Source organism: Phascolarctos cinereus, unplaced genomic scaffold (genome assembly GCF_003287225.1).
Source record: "Phascolarctos cinereus isolate Bilbo 61053 unplaced genomic scaffold, phaCin_HiC Scaffold_5;HRSCAF=322, whole genome shotgun sequence".
In the NCBI taxonomy this organism is placed as follows: Eukaryota; Metazoa; Chordata; class Mammalia; order Diprotodontia; family Phascolarctidae; genus Phascolarctos; species Phascolarctos cinereus.
The window spans coordinates 224191325-224208768 of record NW_027555958.1 but is presented as its reverse complement, the minus strand read 5'-3'; positions in this window follow the sequence as shown (position 1 = coordinate 224208768).

The following is a 17444-nucleotide window of genomic DNA, read 5'->3' as shown; positions in this document are numbered from 1 at the left end:
GAGAAGATGGCACTGAATGATCTCTCAAGATTCTTTGCAGCACAACCATTTAGATATTCTGTGACTAATGAATGGGAAACAATCTATCATCTTGGATATTGTTTACGTCTCCATAGATTCTTATGATCATTAGAGACCATATCTATGCAAAACATGTTATAATAATGGCATCGCAGGAATGAGTATAGGGCATAGAAACATAGGGGCAACTTCAGGAAGTAATCTCTAATGGGAGCCCAAAATAGAGCAATATGCCCTGCCTTTTCTGATACTACAGAGCTGTTTCTGATGCTACAGTCTTATTCATAGTACTATAGATTTAGAAGTGAAAGGGACCTTAGAGGCCATTTATTGCAATCCCTACATTGTATAAATGACGAAATTGAGGCCGAGAGAGATGAAGGAACTTGTCCAAGATTAGAGGTAGAACAGTGGCAGAACAGGGTCCTCTGAGACTCTAAATCCAGTTCTTTGTACCTTGGTCAGAGATAACTCTGGAATCCATCTTAGTCACCTTGTGACGGTGTACTTGGGCTCATATCTCAAGGCTATGATAAAGCTTTTGATGTGGAGGATTGCAGATGGCCTGGGTTTCTGTAGTCTTTCATATAACTTCAAGGCAGAAGACCAGACTGGATCCTAGTCCTGGAGATTGTCTATAAAGGCACATGAAGCCAACTGCTCAATTTACTTGTTAATTAAAATACTGTTCTGACTTACACTCTGTTGCTCCCTTTGGAAAATTCTGAAATTCAATTCAGAGATTAACTCCAACTCATTTTTTCAAAAGACTCAACCAATACATGACAGGAATATCCACAAAGATTCAAAAATCAAGGCTTTATATTGAGATGGAGGTGGGGGAAGGTCACTGGTTTTGTCAGTGAGCCATATTTGGTGTCTTTAAGACTCCCAAACATAATCTCTAGCAAATGTCACAAAGGCTTCTAAAAACATTGTCAAAATCTATAGTATTTATTGTCTTTTTAGTGAAGAAGGAGGGAAGAGGTTAAGGGATTTCAAGTTTAATTTGCCTCATTAAGTGTGAGCTAGAAAATGTAATGAATAAAGGATTCAGAGTATGTCTACATGCACTGCTGATTTGACAGTTTTGACTGAAATTGAAATGGCTGATCAAGTCTATCAAAAAAAAATACAGTTAATGTGAAAACAAATTAGTCAGCTCTCCCATCCCATTCCAGTTTTTTAGAATGAATAGACTGGCTGATTGAACTGATTAAGCAGTTTAGTCAAAATATACAACTTCATGTCAGAAACATCTTTTCTCAAACTGAGGTCTATAATTCACTTGTTTCATCAGCTTTAGAGCTAGCAATTATCTATTCCAAGGAAGAAACTGAGTCCCAAGAAGAGGAAGTGACTTGTCCAGGGTCACACAGGTGGTATGAGAGGCAGAGCTAACCATGACATTTGAAACATAAATTTAAACTATGACTTCTTCTCTAGATGAGCTCAGAGAATTTCACTTTATGGCTCTTCGATTTTCAGAACCTAGACATACAACACTAGACCAATACAAGAGACAGAATTTCACCAAATCTAAGGAGACTAACCCCAATACTACCAATATACATGACTGCCTATACCAACAACTCCTAAAGGCACTGAATTCTGGATGATAACTTTTAGATACTGAGAAAGGACTTTACTGCACCTCCATATTTAATCTGAAGCTTTGTCGAGGGGAGCTAGGCCAGTATCATCTAAAATGTAAGGTCCAGAAAAAGTTAGGTGAGGTCACTGAAAAATTGCAGCTGGGAGTGTTTGGGCAATGATGCGGACCATGAGTTGCTTTAGCGCTTGGAAGAAAGGGAGAAGTAGGGGCAGTTAGGTGGTGTAGTGAATAGAGCACCTGCCCTGAAGTCAGGAGGACCTGAGCTCAAATCTGGCCTCAGACCAAACACTTGACACTAGCTGTGTGACCTTGGGCAAGTCACTTAACCCCAACTGCTAAAAAATAAAAGAAAGGGAGCACTATTAAATCCCATCCAGTCTGTAATCGTGGAAGGATTACCTGCTCACTATTTGAAGAGTGAGGTAAACTAAGGTTGGGCTGTCCTCCAACTCCAGCTCTGAGAGGTTATGCAGAGGAGGATCCAAGCAATTTTCTGCCCTCAAACAAGACTCCAGTGGAGGAGGGAATCCTCCACAAAGCTCCTGATCACCCTCTAAGTGAAAAGGAGAAATGACAAATGAATCTTTAGATTAAGTAGGTAGAATCAGAAGCCATCCAAAGAGCCAAAATCTGACACTAAAAAGGTAATAAAATCACTCCCAATCAAGCAAGAGAGCTCCAACAATTGCTATTTGGTGATTCTGGACTCTGAGGCTTCCCTGGAAAGACACAGGGTTGAAAGTAGACTGGGGAATCAGGCTTCACATCTAGGTTTCTTGGCAATCTGGCCTTGTGTGTGAAATGGGAGCAAGGCAATCATTTCTAACTCTTAATTGCTCTCCTCCTAAAATTATCTTATGGAGTTAGACTGTTTGGCTTACTTATTTTATTCAACAATCCACACAGGGAAAAATCCAACAGATAAAAAACAACTATTGCCTAGATCAGGAGCTCCCAACCTGGGGTACGCATACTTCCATGGAGTATAAGAAACTTGTCAAGGGTGTAATATTGGATATATAACTATACTACCCTAATGAAATCAATTATTCTTTTTATTTTATTTTCATGTATAGGTAAACTCTAGGATTTATTTCCTTCTACACTGAATAAGAAACATGGAAAGATGTGCAAAAAATCAAAAGATACAGAAACCAAAAAATGGTTGGGAACCCTTGGTCTAGATTGTGACATGGAGTTGGACAAGAAGCCTATTGAATTAGATTATCAGTACCTATATCTCATATAGAGTCTTCAGATGGACAATGAATTGGACCCAGAATTCAATGGGAAGAAGAGTAAAAACTGGATCATATTTAGGAAACCATACAACACTTTCAATCCCAAGATTCACACCCCCCCCCTATATTTTTAATACCAATTCTCTTTTGGTGATGCTATTATTATTTCTATAGGTCAATGGTTCTCAATCTTTTTGTTTTCAGGGTCCCTTTACATTTTTAAAAACTATTGAAGACTCCTCAATGAGGTTTTGTTTATGCAAATAATATCTATCAAAGTTTACTGTAATGGAAATTAAAATATCTTAGTATTGTTATAAAAATAGCTTTGGCTTTGGGGACTCTGAGAGGTCCCCATACCACATTTTGAAAACTATTGTGGATCATAAAAGACCACAATCTCCAAATCAAAGTTTTGAGTGGCTTAAAAAGACATGTGGTAGATATAAGTTTGCTATGACATGCTGCCAACAATCATTTGCATGCAAGAAGTAGAATTTTAAAATCTGTGATTTTATCAGGTAGGGAACTCCCAGTGAAAGAACTCCCTTCACCAATGGCAACTTCACCTTTGTAACTAAGTAAACAAGTCCTAGAGAACAACAACATGAAGCGCAGAGAAGTTAAATTATTTGCCTAAGATTGAAAAGACCTAGGAACAGAGACAAGATTTGAACATAGGTCTTCCTGACTCCAAGCCTAGGACTCTACTAGAGCACATCACATTGTCTCTGTAACAAGGGTACTGAACCTGGGAACTATTACTAATATTTTGATAATTACATTCTTTTTGTAAAAAATATATATTTTGTTACATTTTGAGTTTTAAGCTATTTCCCTCTCTCCCAACCCTGCACTAGAGAAAGCCAACATTTGACAGATACACATGTGAGAGTACACATATTTCCATATATCGGTTCTTTCTCTGGAAGTGGACAGCATCTTCTTTCATAGGTCCTTTGTAGCTGATTTGAATAGTCATATTACTCAGAATAGCTTAGTCATTCACAGTTACCAAAAGCTGTATTCCAATATAATTTATTTCTTTTGTAACCCTGTATGTTTTATTTTATGCATTTAAAAACATTATTCTGAAAAGGAGTCCATTGGCCTTACCAGGATGCCAAAGGGGTTCCTGACACAGAGAGGTCAAGAACTCTTGCTCCACAGCTTGAAAGATATTCAGGAAATACACAATCTAGAAAGTAGGATGGCTGATCCCATAGTGAGTGTGAGACATAAGTGAGGGTTAGCTTGAGGGCTACACTGGTGCCCTTTTAAATGGATAAATTATTTTAACACAGCTGGCAAAAATCACCAAGTATGATCTCCTCCCTTCACCCCTCCAAAAAAAATTAAGGAAAACAAGACAAAAGATTGTTTCAGACTGACAGTACTTGTAGTCATGCTTTTTTGTAATGTACTATATATCGGTCAATCAATAATCCTTTATTAAGTGCCTCCTTTGTGCCAGGCACTGTGCTAGTCACTGGGGACATAAATACAAAAGTAAAATAGTCCTAGCCCAAAAGGAGCTTATATTAAAAAAAAAAGGCTGTGAGCTTTGACTTTAACAAGGTAGTACCCACAATTGTCTCCTGTGTTTAGCCTCTGTTTTGTTGCTGTAGTCTTCAACATTTTCAATTCAACAATATCTCTGTTAACAGTTATATTGTTTTTTGAGGGGGCAGGTGTGCTTTCTTGGCTCTACGTCACATCATATGTGTCTTCCCATATTTTTCATTTTTATTATTCCTTACAGTTACCCATAAAATGTTTAGAGACCTTGAGGACATGGAATGGATCCTTGGTGGAAGACATCCACAAAAATAACATATGGCCAAGTTGTTCAAAACCTCAGAACCATCCTTGACTCTTCATTTTTATTCCCCACATCCAAGCAGTTGTCGAGTCTTGTGGACTGTCCATCTATAACCGCTCTCACATCCACTCCTTTTCACCTCTCATGAAGTGAGAGAAATCTAAAAATATTTGTAATATAAAAACAAAAACCATAAAACTTTAAAAAAAAAGTAGTGAGAGAGAGAAAGAGGGTAGAAATAGGGTTACCAAAGTATTTTTTAGAAAGGGAAAAATAGGAAAAGAGAGTCATTGTAAGACCTTTAAAATATACAAAATAGGAAGGTCAGTAGAAAACACAGATGAGCAGGACAGCTTTGAACATAACATGTTGATTCGGTACATAGTTGGACAGTGATGAAAGCTGTGCATGAAACTGATTCACATCTGAGTACTCATTCTTCTTTTTCTACTGTGCTTTGTGTATGGAAATGCTCGTCTTATTCGGTGTTTGTTGAGTTAAAAAGAAAATAAATGAATACTTGGTGAATTGAATTGCACATTTGGAGGAACCACATCAAAGAATTTACCAATCCAGTAAAATTTTGAAGACGTTCATTCATAATTCATTAATTTATTGTAGTAGAATAGGAAGCTATGAGCAAAAGAGATTTAATTCAGCAATTGTGGCTTCTCTAAATTTCTAATTGCATCAATTATTTTGGTCAAGGGAGATGTTATAGAAATGAAAACTCCATTTTGAAGGATAGAGAAGCATGCACAATTCTATTTCCTCCCATGGTTTCAATAAATTTGTCTCCACACTGAATTGATCAGTACATTATTCTTCACTCATGAAGGGTAACTTGAATCTAGAAGGGCTTAGAAACTTAAGTTATTTAAAAATAAAATACCCAGCAGTTCTCGTGGCTCTACATAATTTCACCTTGCAAGGAATCAGAACTCAGTTTAAGAAAATCACTTAATCTTCCCAAACTTACTTTCCTTCCAGATACTTAAACTTGGTATCTGCGGGAAGCAATCAAGATGCAATGATGCCCACCGGAGACTTTTTTGTTGTTGTTGAAGTAGAGAGAAAATTAAAATATATGAATATTGGTTATTTGATGGCACAGCTAAAATTCAAGGAGCTAAAGCAAAGACAAAATTAACTGCATCTTCTCTTGTCTTTTTTCTCCCCAAGCTCCCAAATACATTTTGCATTTTTACTTCCTTTCCCTTGCTTACCCCATTCACTCTCTCTGGAATGATTTCCTAGCTTTTCTCTAAAATTACCTGTGTTTCAGGGACCTACTTAAGACCTGCATCTTCACTTAATCCTTCCTTTTCCTTATTTTTACCCTACTTTCAAATCTTCTACCACTTTTATCTCTTTCATTCATTTGGCACTTATTTTATACTCCTTGGCATTGTTAGTTGAGAGGCAGCTTAATGTACTGAATAGAGTGTTGGCCTCAGAATCAGGGAGATCTGGGTTCAAATTCTGTCTCTGATACATATTGGGCTGAGAATAAATCAGTGAACTTCTCTTCTCAGTGCCTTCAAACAACCTTCTAAAACCAAAAGCTGCAGAACAATGTCTGATCTAAAATTGCTGCAGGGATAAAGGAAGTGTTCTTGGCCAGAATTCCCAATACCAATGTAATCATAGGTCTTGACCAGATGATAATTGCTAGTTATATTTTCATATAAATAATTTTTCTTCCCCACCTAGACTGAATATAAGCTTGGTGACTTTTATTTCGATATCTTATATTTCTTTGTCTCCCAGGATCTAGCACAGGGACTCTCGTAGTCTCAGTATTTGTAGACTGATACTAATTTGCTAGTCACAGTAGCCTCATCACATTTTGGGCTTTATTAATTTGGAAAAGGGATTTTTGAGTGTTTGAGAAGCCTATAGCTGAGCATAGAGTATAACTAATTCCTCTAAATACAACAGGCAATGCAGAGAAAGGACTTGAAGTGACTAATCATGATTTCAAAGGACTGATGATAAAGTATTCCTATAACGGAGGTAGTCGGTTACAGGTAAGGAATGGGGCATACTTTGTGGCCAATGTATTGATTTTTTTTTTACTTTATTGCACTTTTTTCTGAGGTAAAGTTGGGAGGGAAAGGAGTCACTGAGAAGTGACAATGGTGTTTACAAAAAGAGTCAAGATGGTAAAGTGAAAGTAGCAACTTTGCCAAAACTTCTTCCACAATGACCACAGAAAACATACCAAAACAAATTCTAAGTGAGAAAGTCAAGAAAAAAATCAGAGGGAGTCATTTTTCCAGATTAGGACAGCTTAGAAAGATAGACTGGGCTGTGGATATAGGAACAAGGGCTTACCATAATGATTTCTTTGTGTGCCCAGGCTTCCACAGAATAGCAGTGTAAGCAGTGTTTGCTGTGGAAGCAGTAGCACTGGCAGGGAGCAGCCCATTACCCAGGGATAGCAAGGAGACTGAACATCTAGTCAGAAAGAGATCCCAGGGGATGATCATATTAGTACTGGGAGCAGGAACAGGTATCACCTAGCAGGTCTGTCATCCATTACCCAGGTCACAGTTTCATAGCAAAGAGTGTCATGAGGGAGCAGAACACAGATCAGAAGGGTAATAAACAGACCTCTTCCAAGATCACATCACTAAAAACTTAAAGGCCTCCAGATTTAGCTATGAAAGTAGTAGAAGGAGATAAAAGAAAGAAGCTCAAACAAGTCATATCTGTCCCACCCCTAGAAGTAAAGAAAGCCCAACTCTAACACAAAGTCTGAAGTTAAGAAGCAGATTAGAAAAATGAGTGAACAACAACAAAAAAGAACCTGGCCAAAAAAATCCACTTCTGATTATAAGGAAGCTCAAGATGCAAGCAAAGAAAAAGACAATGACTTGAAAACATCTATAAGCAGAGCCTCAAAGAAAACTGCAGATTAGACACAACCTCACCAAGAACTCCTGAAGGAGGTTAAAGATTTATTTTATTTCATTTTTATTTAAATAGTATTTTATTTTTTCCCCAATTGTGTATTAAGAAAATTTTTTAACTTTCATTTTTACAAGATTTTGAGGTCCAAACTTTTCTCTTTCCCTTCCCTCCCCGCTCCTCAAAGTGGTAAGCAGTTTGACATAGTTTATACATGTGCTATCATGTAAAACATATTGCCATGTTCATCACAGTTGTGGAAGAAAAACCAGATCAAAAGGAAATAAAACTATGAGAAAGAATAAAATAAGTGAAAAAATATGCTTTGATTTACATTCTGAGTCTACCAGTTCTCTATCTGGATATGGATAGCATTTTCCTTCACAAGGCCTTTGTATTTGTCTTGGATCACTGTGTTACTGAGAAGAGCTGAGTTATTCATAGTTGACCATCACACAATGTTGCTGATACTGTGTACAACGTTTTTACTGGTTCTGCTCGTTTCACTTTGCATCACTTTGTACAAGTCTTTCCAGGTTTTTCTGAGAGCTGCCTGTTCATCATTTCTTATTGCACAGTAGTATAGTATCTCATTACATTCATATTCCACAGATTGTTTAGTCATTCCCCAATTGATGAGTATCCCCTCAATTTCCAATGATTTGCCACCATGAAAAAGGCTGCTATAAATATTTTTGCACCTCTAGGTCCTCTTCCCTTTTTTATTATCTCTTTGGGATACAGACCTAGCAGTGGTATTGCTGGATCAAAGGTTATGCAGTTTGGTTGCCCTTTGGGCATAGTTCCAAATTGCTCTCCAGAGTGGTTAGATCAGTTCACAACTCCAGCAACAGTGCATTAGTATCCCAATTTTTCCACATCCTCTCCAATATTTATCATTTTCATTTTTTGTCATATTAGCCAATCTGATTGGTGTGAGGTGGTATTTCAGAGTTGTTTTAATTTGCATTTCTCTAATCAAAAGCGCTTTAGAGCACTTCTTCATAGGCCTATAGATAGCTTTGATTTTTTCATCTGAAAACTGCCTGTTCATATCCTTTGATCATTTATCAATTGGGGAAGATTGTTTTAAAAGAGCAATAAAAGGGGTTTTTTTTAAATCAAATAAGAGCAATAAAAGAAAATTGGGGGGAGGAGTAAGAATTATATTTTTAAAAAACTGTGAAAGAGAATTAATAGCTTGGTTAAAGAGGCACAAAAATTACTGAAGAAAATTACTCCTTAAAACTCAGATTTGGCCAAATGCCAGAAGAGCTACCACTTCACACTCTCCCCCCCTCCCAAAAGCCTGAAGAAAATAATTCCTTAAAAATCAGAACTGGCCAAATGGTGAAAGAGGTTCAAAAAAAGACTGAAGAAAATAATTGGGCAAGTGAAAGCTAATGACTTCATGAGACATCAAAAAACAATCAAACAAAATCAAAAGAAGAAAAAAGTAGAAGAAAATGTGAAATATCTCATTGGAAAAATAACAGACCTGGAAAATAGATCCAGGAGAAATAATTTAAGAATTATTAAACTACTTGAAAGTCAAGATAAAAAAAAGAGCCTAGACACCATCTTTCAAGAAATCATCAATAAAAACTGCCCTGATATTCTAGAATTAGAGGGTAAAATAGAAATTGAAAAAATTCACCATAACCTCCTGAAAGAGATCCTAAAATGAAAATTCCCAGGAATATTATAGTGAAATTCCAGACCTCCCAGATCAAGGAGAAAATACTGCAAGCAGCCAAAAAGAAACAATTCAAATATTGTAGAGCCAGAGTCAGAGTAACACAAGATTTAGCAGCTTCTACATTAAAGGATTGGAGGGCTTGGACTATGATATTCTGGAGGGCAAAAGAGCTAGGATTACAACTAAGAATCACCTACCCAACAAAACAGAGTATAATTCCTTGGGGGAACAATGGACATTCAATGAAATAGAGGACTTTCAAGCATTCCTGATGAAAAACCAGGGCCAAATAGAAAATTTGACTTTCAAATGCAAGATGCAAAAGAAGCTTAAAAAGGTAAACAGGAAAAAGAAATCATAAGGGATTCAATAAGGTTAAACTGTTCATATTACTACCTGGTAAAATTTTATTTATAACTCCTAAAAACTCTCTTAGTATTAGGGCAGTTAGAAAAGAGTACACATAAACAGAAAGCAGAGAAGTGAGCTAAATGTGATGGTATGACTATCTAAAAAAGTAAAATTAAGGGATGAGAAAGAAGAATGCACTGGGAGAAGAGGAAAGGGAGAGATAGAATGGTATAAATTATATGACATAAAAGAGGCCTGAAAAAGATTTTACAGTGGAGGGGGAAATGGGGGAAGTAGGGAGGGGAGCACATAAACTTTACTCTAATTGGAATTGGCTCAAAGAGGGAATAATATGCACACTCAGTTGGGTGTAGAAATCTATCTTACCATACAGGAAAGTAGAAAGGGAAGAGGATAGTTAAGAGAAGGGGGGAGGGAAGCTAATAGAAGGGAGGGCAATGGGGGGGGCGGTAAAGTCAGAAGCAAAACACTTTTGAGAATGGACAGTAAAAAAGAGAGGAGGATAAACTGGAGGCAAATAGGATGGAGAGAAATACAAAGTTGGTAATCATTACTGTGAAAAAAATTATAGCTTCTCTGATAAATTTTTCATTCCTCAAATGTATAGAAAACTGAGGCAAATTTAAAGAAATAAGAGCCTTTCCTCAATTGATAAATGGTCAAAGGATACAAACAGGCAGTTTTCAGACAAAGTAATCAAAGCTATCTATAGTCATATAAAAAGTGCTCTAAATCACTATTGATGAGAGAAATGCAAATTAAAACAGCTCTAAGCTAATACCTCATACCTGTTGTATGGTCTAATATGGCAGAAAAGGAAAATGATGAATGTTGGAGAGGATGTGGGAAAATTAAAACATTAATGTACTATTGCTGAAGTTATATGCTGATTCAACCATTCTGAAGAGCAGTTTGGAACTATACCCAAAGGGCTATAAAACAATGCATACCCTTTGACTAAGCAATATACACTGCTAGATCTGTATCCCAAAGAGATAAAAAACAAAAAAGAAAAGGACTTACGTGTACAAAAATATTTACAGCAGCTCTTTTTGGGGTGGCCAAGAATAGGGGATTGAGGGGATGCCTATCAATTGGGGAATGACTGAACAAGCTGTGGGATATGAATGTAATGGAATACTATTGTTCTGTAATAAATGATGAGCAGGAAGACTTCAGAAAAATCTGGACTTACTTCATGAACTGATGGTGAGTGAAGTGAGTAGAACCAGGAGAACATTGTACACAGTAACAGCAGCATTGTGCAAAGACTAACTTTGATAGACATTTCTTCTTAATAATGCAAGGATCTAAGACAATTCCAAAACACTCATGATAGAAAATGCTGTCCACATCCAGAAAAAGAACTATGGAGTCTGAATGCAGATTGAAGCATATTTTTTGCTCACTTTTTTTCTTCTTTTTTTTGTTTCTTCTTCCTTGTGGTTTCTCCCATTGGTTCTAATTCTTCTTTACAACAAGGCTAATGTGAAAATATGTTTAATACGAATGCATCTGTAGAGCTTATATCAGATTGCATGCCATCATAGGGAAAAAGGTGGGATGGGGAAGAAAATTTAGAACCCAAACTTTTATGGAAGTGAAAGTTGAATTAATTAATTAATTAATTGATTAGTTTTAAAAAGAAAAAAAAAAAGAAAAGATGGGCAGGATGCTCTCAGAAAAACAGACTTATATGAACTGATGTGAAGTAAAATGAGCAGAACCAGGAGAACACTGTACACAGTAACAGTAATATTGTATGATGAATAACTTAGCTATTCTTAGCAACACAATGATCCAAGACATTCTGTAGGACTTATGATGAAAGGTGCTATCCATCTCCAGAAAAAGAACTGGTAGAGCCTGAATGCATATCAAAGATACTTTTTCTTTACTTTATTTTTCTTGGGGTTTTTTTTGGTTGTGTTTTCTTTCACAGAATGACTTATATGGAAATGTATTTTGCATGACTACACATGTATAACCTATATCAAATTGATTGTCTTCTCAATGAGAGGGGAGGGAAGAGAGGGAGAGAATTTGGAGATCAAAATTTGAAAAAAAAAGAATGTTAAAATAGTTTTACATGTAATTAAGAAAAATGATATATTAAATAAGATTATAAAAACAAAAAAAGTAAAATAAAAAAAAATAAAATGACAGCCAAGCCAAAAAAAATTCTTTAAAAATTTTTCCCTGGAGGTTTAGGAGAAGGGATAATAAGAATCCATTTATACCACCACTTTAATGTTTAAAAAGGGCTTTTCTCACAACAACCCTATGAGGTAGGTAGACAAGTTATACTAACTCCATTTTCTAGATAAGAAGACTAAAGCTCAGAGAAGGTAGGAAACTTTTTTGAGATCACACAGACAACAAATATCAGAGCCAGGATAGGAACCTTGTTTCTTGACTCTGAGTGCAACTTGTTCTGCACTATACCAAGGATTTATAACTAGAGCTGGCATAGAGCTGAGTCAGAGGAAATACTTCAGGAGACCAAGTGTGGGCTAGTAGTAGCAGTGACAACAGGATTTGCTTATTATAGATAGGAGAAAAGCCTTAGAGAGAGTGATGCACTTTAGAGAGGTTCAGCAGCAAGTGTTATTCCCCATGGCTTAGGGCTATTTCATCTCAGTCTCACAAATGAGAACCAGCATTGTGAAGTGACCTATCAACATACCTTACCTTGCGAGGCTAATGGATCTGTCCAAGGTTCTGGATCCTTAAAAGCAGTTAAAATAAAGAAAAGAAGTTTTAGAACTTGCTGTAGCAATATCATCAGCATAGAAACAGACCACAAAATTAAGTGCATGAACATGAGTCTAATCAAGTTTCCATGGTGACTGTCTCCCAGGGATGTGCTATCAGATAGGATCAAAGTGAGGATAGGATTGCCAGGTGTTTTCTCCTCTATTGGGTGATTGGGGGTGGGAGGGAGAGGCATGCGATGTGAGAAATGAAACACCCCATAATCCCTTTTCATGTCACATACAGTCTGCTTCTATACAACAGTTTACTTTTCCACTTTCAAGAGCAGGATCAATTTTATTCACTTCCCTTCCCATAAAGAAAAAAGCCACCATAAAGGAATGATGCAGTGAAAGTACTTAAAAGTGTCCAATTATAATGGGAACATTTTTTAGACAAGAAGCCAAAGCTGACTAGTCTATTCCCATCTCTCACTAACTAGCTGTGGGAATTTGAACAAATTATTTCCCCTCTCTGATTCTCAGCTTGTCTGTAAAATGAGGGAATTTAGGGGTAGATGACCTCTGATTAGGAAATATTTAAACCAGTTGTAGTTCATTAATATCAAGGAATATTATTTCCTTGTTTAAAAAAAGAATATTATTGAACAAATAAAATACATGATAATTATATTAACATATAATAAAATAATAAAAATATGATAATAAAAATAAACTAAAAATGAATAAAAGAAGCACAGGAAGACTTACATACTATACAGGATGTCCTAAAGTCTTGCAGTAGTTTTGAGTTCATTTTCTTTCTCTCTCTCTCTCCCTCTCTCTCTCTCTCTCTCTCTCTCTCTCTCTCTCTCTCTCTCATATTAACTCATACAGGTTTAGCATCTCTATGTAGATGACTCCCATATCTATATATCTAATTCCAGGCTTTTCTCTGAGCTTCAGTCCTGCATCACCAATTGCTTATTGGATATTTCAAACTGGATACCTGGAGAAAATATATGAAATAATGATCTAGATCCCTAAATTCTCCTCTCTTCCAAATTTCCCTATTTCTGTCAAAGACATCACCATTTTTTCTAATTCTCAGGTTCATTATCTCTACATTATCCTGCCTTCCTCATTCTTCCTCACCCCACATATGCAATCAATTCACAATTTTGCCATTTCTACTTTTATAACATCTTTAACATTGGACCCATTCTCTCCATTCAAATAGCTCTCACCTTAGTTCAGGTACTTATCACCACCTAGAATATTGCCATGCTCCTAATTGGTTCCCCTATCTCAAATATCTTACCACTCTGATAAATACCACATTTTTACTACCAAAGTAATTTGTCATAAGCATAGATTGTAATATTTGCAAAGCATCTTGTAAACCTTAGAGCACTACAAATATGCTAGCTATTATTATCTTACCATTTGACTCCCCTCATCAACTAAGTTCATTGGCTTTCTATTGCCTCTAGGATAAAATATAAACTTCTCTGTTTAGCTTTTAAAGCCCTACATAGCCTCGCCTCAACCTTTATTTCCTGCCTCATTGGATATTACTTCCCTTCCTACATTCTTCAGTCCAGCCGAACTCTTTCTGTTCTTCACTCATGACACTCCATTAAGCATCTCTATGCCTTTGCACTGGTTGAACCCCAAGTGTGGAACACATACTCTCCTTACTTCTACCTCTCAGAGTTCCTCTCTTCCTTTAAGATACAGCTCAAGGGGCAGCCAGGTGGCACAGTGGATAGAGCACCGGCCCTGAAGTCAGGAGGACCTGAGTTCAAGTCTGGCCTCAGACACATAACACTTACTAACTGTGTGACCCAGGGCAAGTCACTTAACCCCATTGCCTAGCCAAAAAAAAAAAAGACTATGAAAAAAGATGCAGCTCAAGCACCTTCTTCTGCATGAAGCCTTTCCTGATCTCCCTAGCTGCTAGTGCCTTCCTTCCCAAACTACTTTGTTTTTAATCATTCTGTATATATTCATATTTTTTCACTATATATTTATTCTACATGTACTTATATACGTACTTGTTGCCTCTCCTATTAGTATGTAAGCTCCTTGGGGGTGGCTTTTTATTTATATCCTCAGTGCCTACCACAGTGCTAGACACATAGTAGGTGCTTAATAAATGTTGTAGTTGTTATATGAACCGATGCAAAGTGAAATAAGTAGAACCAGGAAAATTACAAGCACAATGATTGCAATATAAATAGAAAGAACAAAAAAACCCTCAAAAGACTTTATAATTATAATGACCAAGTTTTGCCCTAAAGAAAAAATGAGCACCTTCCTTTTTGCATATGTAGGAGACCATGGGTGTGGGACATTGTATATACTGTAAAACTTGGCGGTCAGTTTTACAAAACTGTAGTTAGTACCTTTTATGGATGTTTTGCAAAGCTGTATTTTTTCTACTCATTTTTATTCATTGTAACAAAGAATGACCCTCTGAGTAAGTAAAGAGAGTGAGATTCATTTGGAAAACGAGGGTGATAGGGCAGCTAGGTGGTGCAGTGGATAGAACACCAGCCCTGAAGTCAGGAGGACCTGAGTTCAAATCTGGCCTCAGACCAAACACTACTAGCTGTGTGACCCTGGGCAAGTCACTTAACCCCAATTGTCTAGGAAAAAAATGAGGGTGATATAAATACAAAAGATAGCCACAAAAAACCAAAATGAGGTAGTTTTTCCAGATGCTCTTTAAGGTCACTTTTAATTCTAGAATTCAGAGTTTCTGGGTTTCTATAGAAGTTGTCATAAGCTTTGCCCATTTGAGTCCCTAAATCATTGCTAATTTTACTTGGAGGTGAAGGCCAGAATGGAAGGCCAATTTGTGAATTTGTTTAATTGACTATGCATACTTGTTAGAAGGGGTTTCTTTTTTTTTCTTTTTTCTTATTTTTTTTCTCATAGGGTAGGGGAGGAGGTTGGAAGACAAAATAAGACCTGGATTGTATTCTTCATCCTTTTCCATCCTTCCTGGAACATGGAAGATAAAGACATTTCCCCTCTCCTCTCTTTCCCTCCCTGAATCAGTGTTCATATAGTCTTAAAACCATAAGCTCTTGCTTATGGTCAAAGCAACAAGGTTTGAAATTATGTCATCAGGCTGTATTTGAAAGACTACAATTTGAATTTGAGATCTGGGAAAAGATTATATTAGGAAGAGGATTACTTGTGTGAGTTTAAGAAAGAGTATGTATGATGTCCAAAAAAAAAGGAAGAAAAAGACCAAAATAATTATAATACTTGTGAATTTTATAAAAATATTTATAAATATTTTTGTGGCAAAGAATCGGAAACTAAGGGAGTGCTCATTGGTTGGGGAATGGCTGAACAAATTATGGCACATGAATGCAATTAGATGTTATTGCTCCACAAGAAATTATTAAAAAGGTGGTTTCAGTGAAAATGAACTGATGCAGAGTGAAGTAGAAAAACCAGGAAGTAAGCAGAACAAAGATAACAATTTATATAATAACAACAACACAACTTGGAAAGGCTTAAAAACTCTGATCAATATAATGACCAATCATGCCTCCAGAGGAATGATGATTCTGTCCTGACAAAGAAGGGTTGGATTCAAGGTACAAAACAAGACACATATTTTGCTGGGCATGGTCAATTCTATATATACTTGTTAAAAGGATTTTGTTTTTCTCCTGTTTTTTTCTCAATAGGCAGGGGGAGGTGGCTGGAAAAGAAAATTAAATTTTTGTTCAGTGAAGAAAAATTAATTTGAATACCAGATTAAAAATTGGGAGGAGTGAATTGTAGTTCCAGTTCTGTCACTAACTGGCCATGTGGCTTTGAGCAAGTTCCTAGGTCTACCCTGAACTCAATTTCTTCACTTGTAAAATAAGTGGTTTAAAACATGGTAATAATAATTGACTTTTACATGACATTTTAAAGTTTATAAAGCACGCCATATACATTAGCTCATTGTGTGAGATACTGTTCTTCTCCAATCCACAGTTGAAGAAACTGAGAGGTTAGATGATTCACTTACTCAGCTAACTGCTAAGTGTTCAAGGTGTGGGACCACCTCCAGTCATCCTGATCTCTATCTCGCCTCCGGATCCAGATGGCTCCAGAGGTGATAGTGAGTCTGGTGACTCTGCACAGCCCTCCCTCACTCAAATCCAACTTACTTTTATGTCATGGCATCACCTTCCTGATGTCACAGGCCTCCTCGAGAACAAAGGACAAACACCAACGACAGCCACAACGAGTATTGGAGGTGGACATCTCCCCAGGTCTTCCTGCATCCAAGTCCAGCCTTCTTTATACTAGGTTACACTGTCTCCCAAACAATCTAGAGAGTTTAAAGTCCAGTGCTAAATCTATGGTTGTAAGTGTTTGATTAGTTTTGGAGTTGAGAAAACTAGTATATTTGAGGAATAAAAAATATTTTGAGGGGCAGCCAGCTGGTGCAGTGGACAGAGCACCGGCCCTGGATTCAGGAGGACCTGAGTTCAGATCTAACCTCAGACACATAACACTCACTAGCTGTGTGACTCTGGGCAAGTCACTTAACCCCAATTGACTCACCAAAAAAAAAATATTTTGAGATGGGGAAGGGACAAGGAGGCATTAAGAAGCATAGAAATTGTAATCAACTTACTCAAAGGCTTCTTTCCAATCCCCTTTGTATGTCATCTAAGCACTTCTTATCTTTTCCCTCTTTCATCTACTTTGATAGAAGCAAAATAGTCAATAAACTGTAAGACCAGAACTGTGCTATTAGCTATTGTTAACAGACTTAAGGAATCACAGGATCACACAAATAGAATTGGTAGGGACCTCAGAGGCCATCCATTCCAACTCTCATATTTTACACATAAGGAAACTGAGGTCCAGGGAGTTTAGGTAACTTACCTAAGCTTACATTGGTATTAAACACTGGAAGTCAAATTTGAGCCCAAGTCCTCAGGTTCCAGAATTAAGGCTCTTTCTACTATACTGTGTTGCCACAAGACTTATCCAGGTAAAACAATTCAAGAAAGCTTCTATGGAAACATTCAAAGAAGCTATAGTT